Genomic DNA, 19,033 nt, shown 5'->3' with positions numbered 1-19,033 from the left:
TAATACCACCATTAATCCATATAATTGCCATAACATATGTGATTATGAGTGATTATAGATGGATCTCCAAGGAAACACTTGTACAACTACTATGTTTTGTCAGCAATATATGAGGGAATCAAACACATCTTCCTCAAAAATTTACATCTTTTGGAAGTGTTAGGAGGGAAAGTGTTGCACCTGTATTTGAAACTATGAGCAATCCTGGCTAACTGACAGGTGTGCATGCCATATATATGACACAATCCACACTGTCAGGAATGTAACCCATGCCATCAATGTTGTCAGTCAGCTTTGTATTTACTGTGTGTATCTCAGGAACACGTATCACACATGTAAATTAAATAGGAGAGGGCCAAGTATAGAGCCCTTGGGGGATTCCAGTACTGTTGTGTTGGTAAGGGGAGAGAGAATCTTGCCATTTAACTGCCTGTTTCCTTGAAGAGGGTTCTGCACCATCAACCCCTAATAGTCATGCAACAAAAAGCATGCTTAGGTATGGGCTATAAGATGTGTGGGAACTCACTGTGGCAAATTTGGTACACTTGAGTAAGTTATCCCTGGAAGATGTGTTGGGGGTACATGAAAAAGGATGCATTATACTCAATTAGTGATGTGATGAGGGCTGAGAACTATGAAATTATAATGCCCTTTGTTGTGCATACCCTGCACACAGTCAGGAGTTGTGCTACATACAAGGGGAGTAGTCGCCACTGTGGACACATGCTGGTGGATGTCCCACATAATATCTACCTGAGTACACAGGTCACATGCCACCTGGTCTTATCATGGATGTATGGTGTATATATTGCAGTTAGCTTGTGTAGTTGCTTTTATAATGGAACTCATCGCCCCATTATTTTTGTTCATCTCCTGTGTTTCCATGGCTGTAGCAGGAATCCTTTGTGTGTGTTGGTACTGTCTGTGTTATACTAATATCACACTTGGATTCAATGATTTTCCACACTTTGCAGTCATCCACAAAGATGGTTGGACAAAGGATGTGTATGTCAGTCTTGACATCTGAAACTTACAATATGAACAGGAAAGGGCCTAACACAGAGTCTTGTGGTATGGATCTGCCTTCTGGACTCAGATACAGGTCATGTCACACACTTCAACATATTTCATGTATGAAAGTGGATTTATGTCACATGCCTTGGTCAGGTCAGGTTATGCAGGGTGATAGTGTTATGTTATAATTCCATTATACTTGGACCTCATCAGACCAATAATTGATTATAATGCATAAAATGAATATCATGGTTTTGATCATACTAGAATCTCATGTTGTCACTGGAGTTAAAATATGCTTTATTCTATTATGCAATTATATACCCATCCTAAATTTGCCCAGCACTAAATGCCATTCTACACAACAATGGTCCAACTCTGTTATTACAATCAACTCACCAAAAAACTCTCCTATCAAATCTCCTCTATCTGTCTCAACTCATATAATCTGCCATATCATATTGCTTATAGCTGGAACTCCTTACCTATGTCCATCTCCCTCCCTCCATCCATTTCTTTCTTTTTTATGAAAAATTTAAAACTCAAAAAATCTCTCTGTTCTTACCCGACTGCATGATTCCCTATATTCCCCATATGAAACTGCACCTACTCTTCCCACCCCTTCCTCATTCATTCTTACCTTCATCATCAACTCTCTCTGACCCCCTTACTCTAATCACTCCATTTTCAGTTCACTTTTTATTCCACTTCTTTGTCATATTTGTATTATCTTCTTTTGTTTTCCTAAACTTTCTAAACCAGCTAACATTTCTATAAGAATTAAATTATTGTCATCTAAGTTATATAGGTTCTTAACCAATGTTTTGACATTATGTCTCATTTGGTATAATTAAACTGTAGATGTTTTTGAAGTTTGTAAAATTATTATTCTTAAAATGTTTTTGTAATAATTTGGAGCTTTCCTCCTTAAACCTCCATTGTGTTACAGACTGCTATATTATTGTTGCTGCAGCTTTCCTACTTTAAAGGTTGTTTTTGCACAAAAAATCAAAAAACAATTAGTTATCATCTGAGATCAGAAGAGAATTTGGTTTTGATTGTTGTCTTCATCTTGCTCATGTGAATACAGTTTTAAAATCATCCAAAACAAATATGAGAAGTCATTAGAAGTCATTACAGTTTGTTGTTTTCTTTCATTGTAGCCATAGCTATGACAAGACAGCTGAATGGGTTAAGGAATGGGAGAAGGGCGATAAGAAAGAGACTGATAAAGACTGTCCCCTGAATTTCCTTTGAATTTTCCTAGGGGAAGGAGGAGCATAGTACATTAGTAGGATGAGGATTACCTCCTTGCCAATTTAAGATAGCTATGATATAATTAGGCAAAAGCTGCTGGTTGTCTTTTGTTTACTGGGGGTGACAGCTGGTTGTCTGGAAGAGCTATGGACTGGTAGATGCATTTTTTATTATTAAAGATATGCTCATGCGGGTGCGTGTGTGTGTGGTGTAAGTGTGCCCTTAGAGTAGAGTAAGTCTAGGTTTTTGTACAAAGATAAAGATGCAGTTGTTTGAGGATTTGCCTCTGCATTTCTGTGAACTAGAATTGTGTAGTAATCCTTGATGAATGCACCATGAGTGGAATTTTAAGTGGGGTTGGAGAACCTAAGCTAGCTGTGATAATAACATACTTTTAGAATTTCCTGTGGTTTGTTTTTCCAGAATTTGATTTGAATGTACTTTATGAGTGTTTTCCTATGCTGTGTTACCTGTTTTGGGGATTTAATAAATATGTGGAGATATAAGGGAGACTGAAAAGTTGAAGCATTGAATTGTCAGTTATAGGACACGTGACTTGCAAATGATTGATGGAACTTACAGCAGAGTACACAACAACTGAACATACATTAATCACACTCTATAAATACAATGCATAATAACATTTCTCCCTTTTTAATTTTTAATTTTTTTTTTTTGCAGGGGGCAACCCCCTCAACACAGTCCCTTGAAACGTTATGTATACTAACTCTAAGACTGCACAATAATCATAAAGAAATGAAGCTCCCAAACTTGAACTGTAACACAATCTCATCGCCCTTCATAAATGTGATGTACCTTCTTACTGACCAACCAACATTGACCAGTTTATGTTCAGCAATCAGGTACACTTATTAAAAGGATGTGATCCAGAAGTGTCATAGGAAAATTAACCAGGTATGGTCATGCCTGGAATCTCTGCAATGATGAATATTTTTTAGGTAAAATTTGCATCATGCACTGACAATGTGGATGATGGTGTTTGAGTTTTTTGTGGCATGTATTATCTGAACTGAAGCACTAATTGGTGCATAGTTAACTTAGAGAACTGCAACATTAATATAGTTATATATAAAAGGTTTGGCTTGGTGAGACAGTAGGCAGATGGTATCCAGATTTGTAGGCATTTGCAGTACATCTCATCTTATTGCACTTAGTTAGAGGTAGATTAAAACAACTAGATAAGAGAAGGGAGGTGAATGACATTTTAACTAGGCTGACCTACGTGTGAACGTTTCAGTATTTGAATTTGTGTTTCAAGATGTTACTCATCTCTTAATATGAGGAACATTATTTTTCCTGTTTTCTTTTATGTCAGACTTTACATGCCTTAAATTGTGAAATGTAGCTTTCATTGTCTCATAAGTGTTTTATTATTGTATAATGTCTTTGTCAGGAATGTATTGCACATACTATTCTCTTACATTACAAAGCATTGTATTTAGCCTGTGATATTAAAAGTCAACAGACAATGAAATATTATTAGTTACATTGCATACAAAATGACTGGAGCAAAAAAAAAAAGAATGCAAAAGAACAATTTTTGTAACTAAAAGTAATTCTGATATTATGAAATTAGGGTAATACATTTTTAATAGGAAAATGGAACAATGAATATAGGAAACTTTGAATTGTGCTCATGCATTTTTAACTATTATTATGTTGAATGATTTCTTCACTACTGAATGATACAAAGACAACAGTAGGCCAGACATGTAAAAATAAATATAACTGTAATCGGAGTATTAATTAAGATATGAAACTTTAATAAGTCATCTGTAAGTTGTTTGATGTCTTTAGACTATATTGTTGTACGTGTTCGAAATATATTCCCTACTGAAGCTTTTTCCTTCAAGATATTCTACTTAATATGATAGTTCAGTTTCCAAAAGACCGGCAAGGAACTGCAGATACCATCAAAATCAACAAACATATCACACCAAGTGTTACAATAAGGAGGATGGGCAACAAAATTAACATTGGTGATTACAGGACTACCGACTAATAGTGAAGATATGGCAAAACAACCAACAAAATGTAAAACCCATATAGATATAACATCCAGCATATCTCAAATAGGGACATGAATGTACAGTTAAATGTAGCACACTTCAAATGCAATGAACCACAGCCAGGAGTGTCTGAATACATATTTACTAATATAATCACCAGAAACTCAAAGCTATTCACAGTGAAACACTGCACACATGTGCAAAATAAATAGCAAACAATCTTTAAAGAAGGAATAAAGGCACGTTCATTCAATAATATTAAAAAGTGGCAATCACTGTATAATAGAGAACCAATGCATGCAAAGAGACATACCCCATCATAAGTGGACAAACTGCATAGCTCAGAGAATAAATAAGTAAAAGAATATGTGGTGCTATGGAAAGCTAACAGCATATTTTATGAAATGTGTATGAAAGTGCAGGGTGAGTGGGATGTGTGGAAACATACACCCCCAAGGAAAGATGAAGAAAAAAAAAGCAGAAAGGCAGAGGGTGAGCAGTCTAACATAAATGGAAAAAGTGGCCGATAGGTTAGAGGGATGTTCAGAGGGGAATCTGTATTGCTTTTTGCAGGGATAAGCCCCATTTCCTTGAGATAAGGTCTAGTTCTAGGTACAAAGGAGAAGAAATGTTAATGGAAAAGAACAGATAATACAGAGGACATGTGTTAGGAAAATGATAGATAGGTACTGGACACAAGGTGAATCTATGCTGGAAGATAGCATGCAGACAGACAACAGAGCATCAGCACTGATGGTAAGGCAAAAACAATGTCGTAAATGAACAAATGGTGCCACCAACAAAATGTAATTTTGTACAAGTGCAAGGGTACATGTCCACCTCATGTTATAGATGCAAAAAGGTATTATAGCACATTGTCGTAAGACAGAAACACTGTCCACAGTGGAACAAAAGATCGCCATGGTGAACATAACAAAAGTAGAATCATATGCATGTCAAGAGGGTATATGAAGGGGCACAATGGGTATGTTTCCATAGTACAGACAATACAGACAACAGTGACACAGACATGTCTGGAAGATGTCAGCAATACACCAAGGCATGTGGAGACATGGAGAAACATCAAAAGGAATGCAACACATGAAACAGGTAACATATACAGGGAAAAAAAGGGTCTATATCACAAAATCGAACTTTCAAAATGTCAAACACCATAAGTTCGAATTTGGAAGATCATATTCGGATAACATCGACACTTCAAAACAGCGATTTTTTTCCCAGGGAAAAAAATTTGCTGTTCCGAAAAACACACACATAACACAATCACACCAAACACCTTCAGAACCTACACTAAAACCTAACATACACCACTATCTATGCACTATCCTTAACCCAGCCATAACCCTAAAGTCCGTCACTACCACACACTTACTTGACCTGCGCCCTAACCCTAAAGTCCATCACTACCCCACACTTACCTGACCCGTGCCCTAACCCTAAAGTCCGTCACTACCACACACTTACCTGACCCGTGCCCTAACCCTAAAGTCCGTCACTATCACACACTTATTGACCCCGCGCCCTAACCCTAAAGTCTGTCACTACCTGCTCGTACGCTTACCTTGATCCGGTCTGAAAATGCCGAAGCCGCAGAAACGGCCAACTGAATTCTTTCCCTGAGAAACAATTTGGGTTTCCGCAGCTTCAACATTCTCAACTTTCGAACTACCAAGTTTGGCCTTCCGGTATTCGGAATTCACAACTTTTGATTTTGTGATATAGACCCGAAAATAGCACACATAGAGTTAACTGGTGAAACTGCCATGGAAATGGCATGCAGATGTGCCATCGGTGCTGCACATGGGTGTGCACAGATAGCAACAATGCAAACCAGCACACATTGTAAAATGGATAATGTATACAGGGATACCAAGCAGACAGAAAGAAAGAAAGGGTTGCAGATGATAGCTTGGTGATCAGTCAAGGATGCAGCCAGTACAAAACGTTCAACAATGTGGAATAACAACATATGTCATAACACGAATGACAGGTAGATATTAGGCAGAGGTGGATAACAATGTGTAGCTGCACATCAATGGATGTCATTGTTGTAATGCAAATGTGAAACAGCACCAGCATGGTGCCACCCCAACATACATTGTAGAGAAGGTGATGGACTAAAATAGTATGAGACATACACACAAGGAAGAGTGTGACATGGATAATGGTGATGCACACCAAACCATATAAGTGTACAGGTGAGGACTGCATAAGTGGAGAATGGTTAGGCAGCTAGGTGAGGCATCCATACATACATACATATGGGCTTGTGACTAAGCAGGTGGCAGTGGCTACCCAGTAAGTGCAAAAGAACAGTAGGTGCACAGAAGTGAGAGACATAGGGGAGTACATGTCCCTTGTTTTGCACATTAACATGACATCCTGGACACCAAACCAAACATATAAACACACAAAAACATACTTGGAGGCTCTAAATAAAAATCTGCCTAAGCAGCAGAGACCTCCAAAGCAGACACCCAAGCAACCGCTACCCCAAAACAAAACACGTGCAACACATAGCTCACAAAGCCAGTGTGCCGAACAGTCACAGCCCTTAAGGCTAAACAACACACCTGATACACTTGTAATACATGACTCTATCGTCAGGCACACTGACGTCCCGCTCACCAGGCTGAATAAGGAGAAGGTCATGGTGAGCTGCCTGTCAGGAGCTAGGATCCGCCACATAACACAAGCACTCAGGTCACTCCAAGGCAAGTACAAATATGACTCAGTCATTGTCCATGCTGGTGTGAATGACCTGAGACATACCTCCCTGGACTACATGAAAAGAGAAGTAGAGGAGCTCTCTGAGCATGTAGCCCAGGCCGGTATGACCCTGACCTTGAGTAGCATCTTACCCTCACCAAGAATGATGCCACAATATGAAGACAAGATGATCGATTTCAGCAATTGGCTTAAGTATTGGTGTCATTCAGAGGGGATCCAATGCCTGTCAGCCTGGGATGACATGCTCGACAAGCCACGATGCTTCACTAGGGATGGCTTGCACCTGTCACCCCTGGGCTTTCGGATATTGGCAAAGGCTCTTGCTACCCCCATAGTGCCTTTTTTAGGCAAGGCTCAAAAGACAAACCCACCTCCATAGGTATCACAAGAGATAAGAAACTAAGAGTAATGCTACTCAATGCCAGAAGTCTAAACCTCAAGATACATGCACTCAAAACTCGCCTTAGCATGGAGAACATCGATATCTGTGCAGTGACAGAAACCTGGTTCAAGGCGCCCAAGAGCACCCCAGCACTACCAGGTTATATCTCGTACCATGCTTTTTGGCCCCAAAACTTGGACCGAACCACATAAGGAAGGGGAGTATCAATATTCGTCAAAGATACCCACACCTCCAGGTTGGTGGCACAGCACAAAGCATCAGAAACTATCCATGTGCAACTAACAGTGGGTAAAACTGCCTTCCAGTTTATAGCCTGCTACAGACCACCCTCCCAAACCCAGGAACCCCACTCGGCCTTCCTGAGAACACTGGAAAATATGAAGGTCTCTCCAAACACCATTATATTGGGCGACTTCAACTACCCAAACATAGACTGGGAGCATTACTCTAGCTGCCACACCCTAGCCCAAAGGTTCCTAGAATTTATAAACTCAAATGCTATGGAACAACTTGTTACCACTCCCACAAGAGGGGAAAACATACTGGACCTGATCATCACCAACATGGGGACTCTATGCTCCAGACCAGAAGTGTATCCCTCACTGGTAAGATCAGACCATAAACTAATCTCACTGGATATTCACATCCCGACTCCACCCACTGCCCTGAAAACCACAGTGAAAAACTTCTCTAAAGCAAATTTCACACTCCTCAAAACTTGAGGTGGAATCCTTCAAAGCCCCTGGAAAATATGGCCCAGACCGCAGAATCCTTTATAAATGCATTCTATGAACACCTTCAGGAATGCATGGATCATGCAATCACAAATAAAGCCAAGACCCAATCCTCCAAAGGCAGACATCTTGTCTGGTGGACCCCAGCCATAAACAAACTATACAATAGAAGGAGGAAGCTACTACATGATAGAGCAAAATCCCAAAAAGGGAAAGCATCTCTGATCAGTATTAGGAAAAAACTACGGGCACTCATAAAATCGTCTAAGGCCAGCTTCGAGAGAAAAATTGCACAGGACACTAAGGATAATCACAAGGCTTTCTTTAGTTATGTTAGGAACCTGGGTGGGAATTCCCAGATATGCTCAGAATTAGTCCAAAATGACAAAAAATACACTGAACCCACAGATATTGCCAACATCCTAGCTGACAGGTTCAGCGCAACCCCCCCCCCACCTAAAGGGCAAATATCTATCCCAGCAGAGTGCTGTCCCCCTGACATCTCAGATGCTCAGGTAAGAGCCGCCCTCTCCAAAGCAAAAAATACAGCATCAATGGGACCAGACGGTGTCCCAGGCTGCGTCCTACATGAACTCCAAGAAGAGCTAAACCCAAACATAAAACTACTGTTCAATCTCAGCCTTACTACAGGATATGTAACCAAAGAGTGGCGTACAGCAACAGTGGTCCCTCTCCACAAAGGTGGTGCCTCAATGGATCCTGGAAACTATCGCCCCATAAGCCTGACTAGCTTGGACTGCAAAGCTATGGAAAGGATCATCATGGACCTGATAAATAAAGATATTGGGGACCTACAGACACTGGATCCTACCCAGTTCGGCTTTGTTAAGGGCAGATCCTGCCTCTTAAACCTGGTTGATTTCTTTGAAACAGTCACCAAGGCCATTGACGAAAGGAAGGTGGTCCACACAGCCTACCTGGACCTTGCAAAAGCCTTCGATATAATATCCCACTTGGGCATTATAGATAAGCTCACCAGCTTAAATATAAACCCCTATGTCACTAGATGGGTTGCAAACTGGCTCAAGGACAGAACCCACATGGTTAGAATTGCTGGAGCCATGTCAGACTCCAAACCAGTTACATGTGGCATCCCACAAGGCTCAGTCCTGGGACCTCTCTTGTTCGGTATATATTTCTCAGAGGTACAGGCCAACACAGCAGGACTGTGGCTAACCAAGTTCGCAGATGACTGCAAACTGGGAGCCATAATCGACTCTCCAGCCGACACAAGCATTCTCCAAAAGGGCCTCATAGAAACAGACAACTGGTGCCAGAGCCATGACCTCAAGCTAAATGCCAAAAAGTGTATAGTCATCCCCTTTGGCAAAAACAAAGTGCCCGCAAATTACCACATAGGTGGTAATCCATTAAGTACAGAAGAAGTAATTAGGGACCTGGGGACCCAAGTTGATAGCAATCTCTCATTTGACAACCACGTGGCCATAGTGGTTAGAAGAACATTTTATATAGCCCGCCTAATCATGAAGGGATTCACATCTAGATTAGGGGAGGTCATCGTGCCTCTTTACTCATCCCTCATCAAGCCCATAATTGAGTACAATGCCCCTTTTGGGATGTACCTTACCAGACACCTGCAGCAACTGGAAAAACCCCAAAAGTACCTCACCAAGAGGATCAAAGGGCTCAAACAGATGCCATATGCTGCCCGGTTAAAGAAACTCCAGCTCTACTCAGTGGCATACCGCATGCTCAGAGGCAATCTGTGCCTGACGTATAAAGCCATGTCCAACCCGGAATTAATGGACATGCTGCACCTCAGAAAATCCAAATCCCATCGAGCTACTACCAAGAGACTTGAACCTCAGCACTGAAATAAATAGGACATGCTGGAGGGACAGATTCATAACCCAGAGGCTCCCTTCACTCTGAAATAAAATCCCAGTCCAGGTTAGGCAGAGTCCCTCATCGACTCTCTTCAAGAGGAATCTTGATGAGTGGATGGGAGATCGTAGGTTTACCCCGGGTATCACTTCTGTGTCACTGTTAGACAGAGGCACAGTATACTAACCAGAAAAAAGGGCATAAGAAAATTAATTTAAAATGGGTGGCGAAAGCCAAACACACTCTGTCTGGGCTTATAAATGCCCTAGGGCAGATAGCTTAGTATGAACCTATGAACCTATGAACCTATAAGTGGTAGAACACATCTGTGCAGTAAGAGACTTGTGGCAGGTAGGAAACTTGTAGCAGGTAAACCACAGTGATAATCGATGTACAGCAACAGCATACAGTGAGTGCCCTACAATGGACTGTGTATGTGGCAATGGAAGCATACCAAAGGGCCATGACTGTCCAGACATGAAAAGTGTATATATGCTATACATAGATTAGGACTGGCACCACAGAAAGCATTAAGCTGTGACAAGAATCAGCATGTGACAAAGGTCATGTGCCTGGTCACATGGTAGACTGTATGTACAAAGGCATGTGTTATATTGTCAACCTTATAATAAGGAACATGCCCTAATGATAAAAATGTGGCATTAAGAGCTAATAATGATAAATGATACTAAGATGCATTGCTCAGGAGACTGAGAGTGAAGCAACACAATTAAAAATACAATGCCAGTATAATATCAAGAGCTAAAAGTAGTAACAGGTACTGAGACTCTTCACACAAGAGACTGTAAAACACAGTTAACATTTCCACACCACTACAAAAAAATTGCTAGCAAATAACAGTGGTAGTAAAAATGAGTAGCAAGATCCAAAAAGTGGTAGTGGATGCTAAGACAATGCACGCAAGATCCTATTAGAAAATTACAACATTAATTAGAATGTACCATGCCAATATAATACTGTGCTAGCATGCAAACACCGAGATTAGAAATGGCCACTGAGAGCTAAATATGGTAAAGTGTATAAATTTTCTGCATATAGGATCCTATAAATAAAAGGATGCCATAAAATGAACCATGCCAACAAAGAACTTTGCTAAGTGACTGATTAGAAATGGCCACAGAAATATGGTAATTTACATACTTTCTCCAACACAGAACCCTATAAATAAAAGAAAGCCATAAATTATGCAATACCAGCAAATAATAGTTTTGTTAAGGAACATGCACTAAGAAGAAACCAGCATTGGGAGCTTCATATGCTAATAGGTAGTAAAACTTTACACCTGTAAAGGTAAAAATAAAATACCAATACAGTACTTATAAATGAGCATGCACTTAATGTGAAAAAGGAACTACTGAGTCCTTGCACACAGTGGCAAAATGTCTTCAAGATTATAAAATACAATGAGCACTAAGTCACCAACAGTAAAATACCAGGTAAATACAGTATAATATAATGCCCCCTGTACTATTGGCAAAAAGAGGTATTTATTATACCATAATGAAGTGGAATAAGTGACAAACTTCTAGTACATCATAGATATTTTCACTTGATCAAACAGTACAGCAGAGCTAGGGTACTGAAGATTGAGTAAAAAAGAGTGAGGCAATATCAAATCAGTTAGGTCAAATGTTGGTAGAAAAGCAAGCAATTTAACATTTAGTTTGATCGCTATATTGGAGCCCAACTTACAGAGATAAATTGAACATGACAATAGCTAATGCCAGCAGGTTAACAATATTTTCATCTGAGTTTAAAATTCAGTTTGGGAGAAAAATGCAATTACATATCTGTTTTCCATAAACTATTACAGAATAGAGCAGTAGGATACTTATAACGGAAACATACAGTTCAAGGATGAGCTGGGGGATGGAGGCCCTAATTGAAATTCATCAGAGAAAGAAGATAGAGTGGCCCAAATTGAGCAAGCGGATGTTTTAAATAGGGTAAATAATAATGGGAGTGTAGGTGATCTAATAAAAATCCAGAAGGATATTGTTACATCAGCAGCAGACTTATGAAACATATTGATGGAGAAAAACTATCAGTAAGGTAGTTTGTCACCTTGCTTTCTACTGGAAGATTTGAGCAAATATTGTGAAGATATTACCTATGTGAAGTTTTTCTTTTATACTATATTATGCTAGAACTGTATTAAGTGGTTCTTTGCTTAATATATGTAATGGATAGCTTAGGTTACTAATTATATTTGAATTTTTGTGTCATTTATTTATATAGAGCCTTATATGAAGGAACTCAAAGATAAAAATTTACCATAAATGAATTTGTACTCATAATGTGCAAATGACTTAATTAATTAATTGACTGATTGATTGATTAATTGATTAATTAATTTAGTAATAGCACATTTATTTGGCAATGTCCAAGGAACTCTTGTATGCCATCCCTAACCATACACAGTAGGAAAGTTCACCACTGTTAACAGTAATAGTATAGTGAATAATCTTTTATGCCATCCCTAACCATGCACAGTAGGAAAATTCACCACTGTTAACAGTAATAGTATAATTAATTATTTTATAAAGGAGAAAGTATGTTAACTAAGTATAGAAACACTCGAAAATCACTAATACAATCAGAAGAAATGCTGTGATAACGGAGACTGCAGGTATGAACTGGATAACATCTACACTTTATTCAGCACAAAATAACAACCACATGAACGCCTTGAATACAACCATGCGTTTTCGTCCACACAATTCAGACTTCATCAGATGAATCAATTAATTGTCTTAATTGCATATATACTGTTTTTAAAATGTTAAACCAATGAAATCCCTTAATTTCATTTCAAATACACAAATCATTCCCTACATAAAAAGCATTACATTGTCCACATAAGGCAAGGTATACTAACCCCTTAGTGTCACAATTATAATATCCCTTGCTCCTTATCCACCTATTTCTACTATATGTTAGAGGTAGCAGAATGACAAGTTTGGATAGTGATTTTATTAAAGAATGTAATTTTCTTGAAAATATGTTCATAGATAGGGGGTATCCCAGGGAATTTATCAATGTTATTAGAAAGGAGGTAGAAAAGGGTAGAGAAAATACATTTAAACCTATTAAAGGGGTTGTTAATAATCCTGATTTAATACATAATTATAATGAGTGTAAAGAGATGGAAAATAGAGGTGAATTTCAACAAGCCCTAGTTTTGGAATTTAATGCAACTAATAACAACATAAGAGGGATTTTTCAAAAAGAGTGGGAAAAATTTATCTCCCTCACTGATTTGGAGAATGTGCCTAAAATAATACCTAAGGTAGTTTATAAAAATTCAAGAAGTATAAGGAATATATTAGAAAATAAGAATAATAATCATTTCAACTCATGCAGGAATGGTGAAAGGAAATTAGGCACCTTCCAGTGTGGAAAGTGTAATCAGTGTGAATTTATTATTAATAAGGGGGATATATTTTTGGAAAGTAGAAATAGGTGAATAAGGAGCAAGGGATATTATAATTGTGACACTAAGGGGTTAGTATACCTTGCCTTATGTGGACAATGTAATGCTTTTTATGTGGGAAAAACGGAGAGAACACTAAAAAGAAGAATATATGAACACATTTATGATATATCTAAAGGTAAAGAAACAAGTGCATTATTTAAACATTCTAAAGTATGTGTAGGTTATAAATTCCTCTTTTTGGTTTTGGAACAGATTAAGAATGATATTAGGGGTGGCCCATGGGAAGAAAGAATAGAGTGTAAAGAATTATGGTGGCAAGTAACCCTGGAAGCAGGAAAATTCCCAGGGTTAAATGATTATCTTTCTATTTTGCCACTATTAAAGATAAGGGCTACAAAAATGTAAAGAAGAGAAAAAAACTAGTGTAATATTTTTTTGTGACAATAGATGGTGCTGTTTCCTCACATTTTGTATTGGTAAAGAAAGGAATTATTTTAACATTGCATTTGTAAGCGCTTTATTTCTTAAAAGATTAGAATTTATATTACATTTTAATTAATATTTAGGATTGATGTTTTTAAAGTATTTATGGAATAAAATGCATTATGATGTTTTTTTAAAAAATAATTTTAAAGTTAGTATTTATTAGTTGAATCCACAAGAATAGAATGTAATGTAGTGATGAATATTTATGAGCCCATGTAGGGAATGATTTGTGTATTTGAAATGAAATTAAGGGATTTCATTGGTTTCACATTTTAAAAGCAGTATATATGCAATTAAGACAATTAATTGATTCATCTGATGAAGTCTGAATTGTGTGGATGAAAACGCATGGTTGTATTCATGGCGTTCATGTGGTTGTTATTTTGTGCTGAATAAAGTGTAGATGTTATCCAGTTCGTACCTGCAGTCTCCGTTATCACAGCATTTCTTCTGATTTTATAAGTATAGAAAGAACATACATAGACTGCAGGCTGTTTTGTTTAGTTATCCATTTAAATAGGACCTGTCTGAGAACTTGAGTTTTCCTAGTTCTCAGTAACATATTAAAGGTATAACCATAATTTATTACAATAAACCAATAATACAAGTACATATAACCTACGGAACACATTGCCTATTGGTTTGGCAGGACAAATCTCACTTTTTTTACTGGATACTAAAAAATCCTAAAAGTACTTCAGTTTGTTTTACAAATCCCCACTAAAATGCCCTACATTGACCTAATGCTATAACACAGGAACACTAGATAAGTGTTGCTAAAAGTGTATCTCAGTCTTGCACATTTATTCTGAACAGCTAGACCGGGTAGGGTTTCCAGACTGCCTTTTCTGCCTCAAACCAAAAGTTAAATGGACAGAAGTTCAGACAGTCTAACAAATTTCAGGCATTGCAACTATTTTCTAGTTAAAGAATTTTATTTTCTCCTGTAAACTGATAGTTTTTCTTGAGTGTCTTACCTGATGGTAATTCCTCAGCATTCAGCTTCAAACCCGTCTATTTGCCCTTGCTACACTTGAGCTCACTCCATTCCTCTACCCTACTCCCACTCCCACCCACCCCTGATTTCTTTAGGTTTATCCATCCCATTCTCCACCCCCTACAGCTTGTTAGCCAGTTACTAGTACCCCACCTCTATATCCAATTAACATCAATACCCACCTAGTATTACACTAGCTCCACTTTAAAGTATCACAAACTACCCATCCTCTCTATTCTACTTCACCTGCTTCTTGAACCATTACACCATGCCACCAAAAATTACCTACCTTCTCTTCAACCTGCTTCTACCATTAGATATTAGTCTCCTAATCCACTTCACCTCTCTGAACTATTCCCTAACTCCAGTAACATTTACATACTCCACTTATGCTCTAAATCCCCACAAAAAGTTTTAATAACATATCAGTCAGCCTAATTCAATATTGCATTTTGCATATTTCTAAACTTATAATCCTTCCTGACAACATGACCAGCAAATCTAACTTCTACATAATTCTCATCAATAATAAACCTACCCAATACCTCAGGCATTAACTCTCCATGCTACATATTCTATCCCTGTGTGGGGACAGCCACCCTGATCCTGGGCCTCCAATGATTGCTTCCCATACTAAAAGCCTAAACTTTAAAGATATTCTTCTAGCAACCCTAAACATATGTAGTGTCTGTAACAAAACAGCAGAATTTCAGGCTTGGATAACGCAATACACAACAGACATTCTCGTAATCACAGAAACTTTGCTAAAACCCTACATCCATGATACTGAAATAACACTCCCAGGCTTTAATATGCTTTGGAAAGACTGAACCAACAAAAAAAGGTGGCAGGGTAGTCCTAATCTATCCTAACACCATCACAATTTCACCCTTCCCTGAAGAAGCACCTATTTTCAACAATGCCAAAATTCTAACTGGAACCCTACAAATCAACAAATCAAAACAAATATGCATTGCTGGACTATATTTACCCCCCCCCCCCCCCCCCCGGGCAGCACATCCAAACCATGGAAGATATCCTCGCCTGGATATCAGAAAATATCAGTAATGAAACTATAATTATGGGAGATATCAATATCAACTGGCAAAATCTTATGATTGACTACACTAATCACTTAAACCTCTCTGGGTATACTCAACTTATTACCAGTGTCAACCATATGCATAACAGCAATACCTTAGGTGCAACTCTCAGCTGGACACTAGTTTCTATTCCTGACAAATACTCTAATCCTCACACTCTACCCAATACTCTTAGTGACCACATACCCATATGCATACATAGATCCACAACACAAATTACAAGAACCCACACATACAAAACCACCAGAAATACCAGGAACTTTGACCAGCAAAGGTTTAATGACATTCTAAAACCTACCAACTGGAATCCAATTAAAACTACCATTAGATGATGCCCTTGAATACTTCAACAATGTTTTTCTAAACACTGTCAACAGGCTAGCCCCCTCTCTGCATCAAAAGAATAAAAACTAACCATGGTCCCTGGCTAACAGATAATACCAAACAATACCTACAAGACAGATATAAAACCTGAAAGGAATGGCACAATAACAAATCCATTGCTAACCTAATCAAATATAAACAGTTACAAAATACAGCAACAAAACTAGTAAACTCAGACAAAAAAAAAAAAACACTATACCAACCAATTAGCAAACCAGAAAAACAACCCAAAACAATTCTGGAAATACATCTCAAACCTGCTGACCCCTGGCACTAAACAAACCCCCATTACTACATCCTGACAAAACTCCCTCAGAGATAGAAAACCTGTTTAACTCTCATTTTATAGATAGCATAAGCAAGCTGTTAACAAATTCTACTGACACAACTACCTTAATGCCCATCTCGGATCCCCCCACCCTTATCTCAAGACTCCTGTACAAACATAAAAAAAACCTTCACCTCCACAACATGCTAGTGCTACATCTCCCATCCCCTTTTCTCTTAAACCTGTCCCTACCTCTCTCATTCAAAAGCTACTTCAAAAATGAAAACCATGTTCCTTCTCCTCTGCCAACCTCCTACCTGAATATTTAAAGCTTGCTGCAGAAGCCATAGCATATCCTGTCAGCATCCTTATAAATTGGTCCATAGCAGAGTCCAATGTCCCTAACCTAAAATCTATCATCACCTCTTTACATAAAGGGGGCAGATCCAGTGAACTATCCAATTATCAGTCTCCATTCTCTCCCCTTTTTCCAAACTCCTGGAAAAATGTATACACAGGCAATCACTTCATCATCTGATCCAAAACAAACTTATTACCCCTACCCAACATGGTTTTTGCCCATCACACAGCATCACCACTTCCCTAATATCCTTCACTGACACTGTGTCCAAATCCATTGACTCTGGTAATATCACCTCTGTCTTATTACTAGACTTATCAAAACATTTGACACAGTGTCCCACAAGAAGCTTCTACAACAGCTATCCATTATAGGCTACACTCGCCCATCCCTCCAATGGATTGCAAACTACCTATCTAATCACCAACAATGTGTTAAATGGCAAAATAAACTATGCCAATAACAAACCAACACAACTGGGGTATGACAAGGGCCCATATGTAGACTCTTACTCTTCATTAACAACCCTCACACCTCATCTCCCCTTAGCTCCATTATCCAATACGCAGATGACACTACCATAATCTCCTCCTCTAATAACTTGCAGGTTCAGCAACTCACCCAAATTGCCTTCACCTCAGCAGCGATATGTCTGAGAGAAGCCCAGCTACTCCTAAATCCAAAAAAAACCCCCCAGAAATTTTGCTATTCTCAGCAAAACCAATTTCATCTTACTTTAAAATATTCGCTCAGGATAACACAGAAATTGAAACAGTTCCTTTTGAACACCATATCTGCAATAGCATTAAAAACACACACATCAAACTAGGAACAGTTTACAGGCAAAAACTTTCTTGGATGACTCCATCCAAAAACCCCTCTCCAACCCCTATTTGCTTCCCTCTCTCCTATATGCAGCCCCCTTATACAACAATTTACAGTCTTCTCCTAAACATAAGCTCCAATCCTGCTACCACAAAAAGGCAAAATTTGCCACAGGCTACCTCTACCATTCCCATCACTGCCTAGCTCTGAAAGAACTAAACTGGCTTGAGCTCACACACTACCTAAACCTAGTTCAACTGTCTTTTGCACATGAAATGATATATGCTTCTGATAGTTACCCAGCCCTCAAATCAGTCCTAAAATTCTGCATCCCTGCCAGACCCCTCCACTCTGAAAACAAACAACTCCTAACCATTTATGTTCCAAAGCAAAGATCTGGACAGTGCCTATACGCTCATGGTACTGCCAAGCTCTGGAATTCTCTGCCAACAGACATTACTACCATAGAGTGCTTTAACAACTTCAAACACATCCTAAAGAAACATTTTATCAGCAATCATACCTGTCCCTGCTCCTTTCCTAACAGGTGAACCCCTTTCACTCTCCCTTCTACATCTGAGACCCCTAGACCAAGAATTTCTCCCACTAACCAATACCACATATAACATATAACCAAGAGACTTCATGCATCTCTGCACCCTTTATTATTCCTATCCTTCTTCACAACTCATCTAATTATGTGCCTACTTATAATATTTCCAACCCTCTGCCCAACCCTCACCTTCTACATTAATCCTACCTGAAAAAAAAAGTTTTAACTTACCACATTTGACTTAGTATTCCCTTCCTAGTACATGTTGTATTATTGTATCTCTGTACTTTATTATTGTATCTCTGTACTTATTCAGTATTCATTACTTATTTAATATGTGCCTTAATACTTTATTGTCTTGTACATGTAAAATTGTATTAACTTCATGAATCATGTTGGAGCTTTTCTCCCTGAGCCTCCGCTGAAAATGGGTTCTTGACCCAGTCAGACTTTCCCAGTAAACAAATGTTAAATAAATAAATAATATAATATAACACTGCTTACCTGCCTTTCTCTGAATACCCATCATAACTCAGAATCTTTC

The sequence above is a fragment of the Protopterus annectens genome, chromosome 1.part0, assembly GCF_019279795.1.
Source record: "Protopterus annectens isolate FY-2018-M chromosome 1.part0, PAN1.0, whole genome shotgun sequence".
In the NCBI taxonomy this organism is placed as follows: domain Eukaryota; kingdom Metazoa; phylum Chordata; order Ceratodontiformes; family Protopteridae; genus Protopterus; species Protopterus annectens.
Note: the sequence above shows the minus strand (reverse complement) of the source record.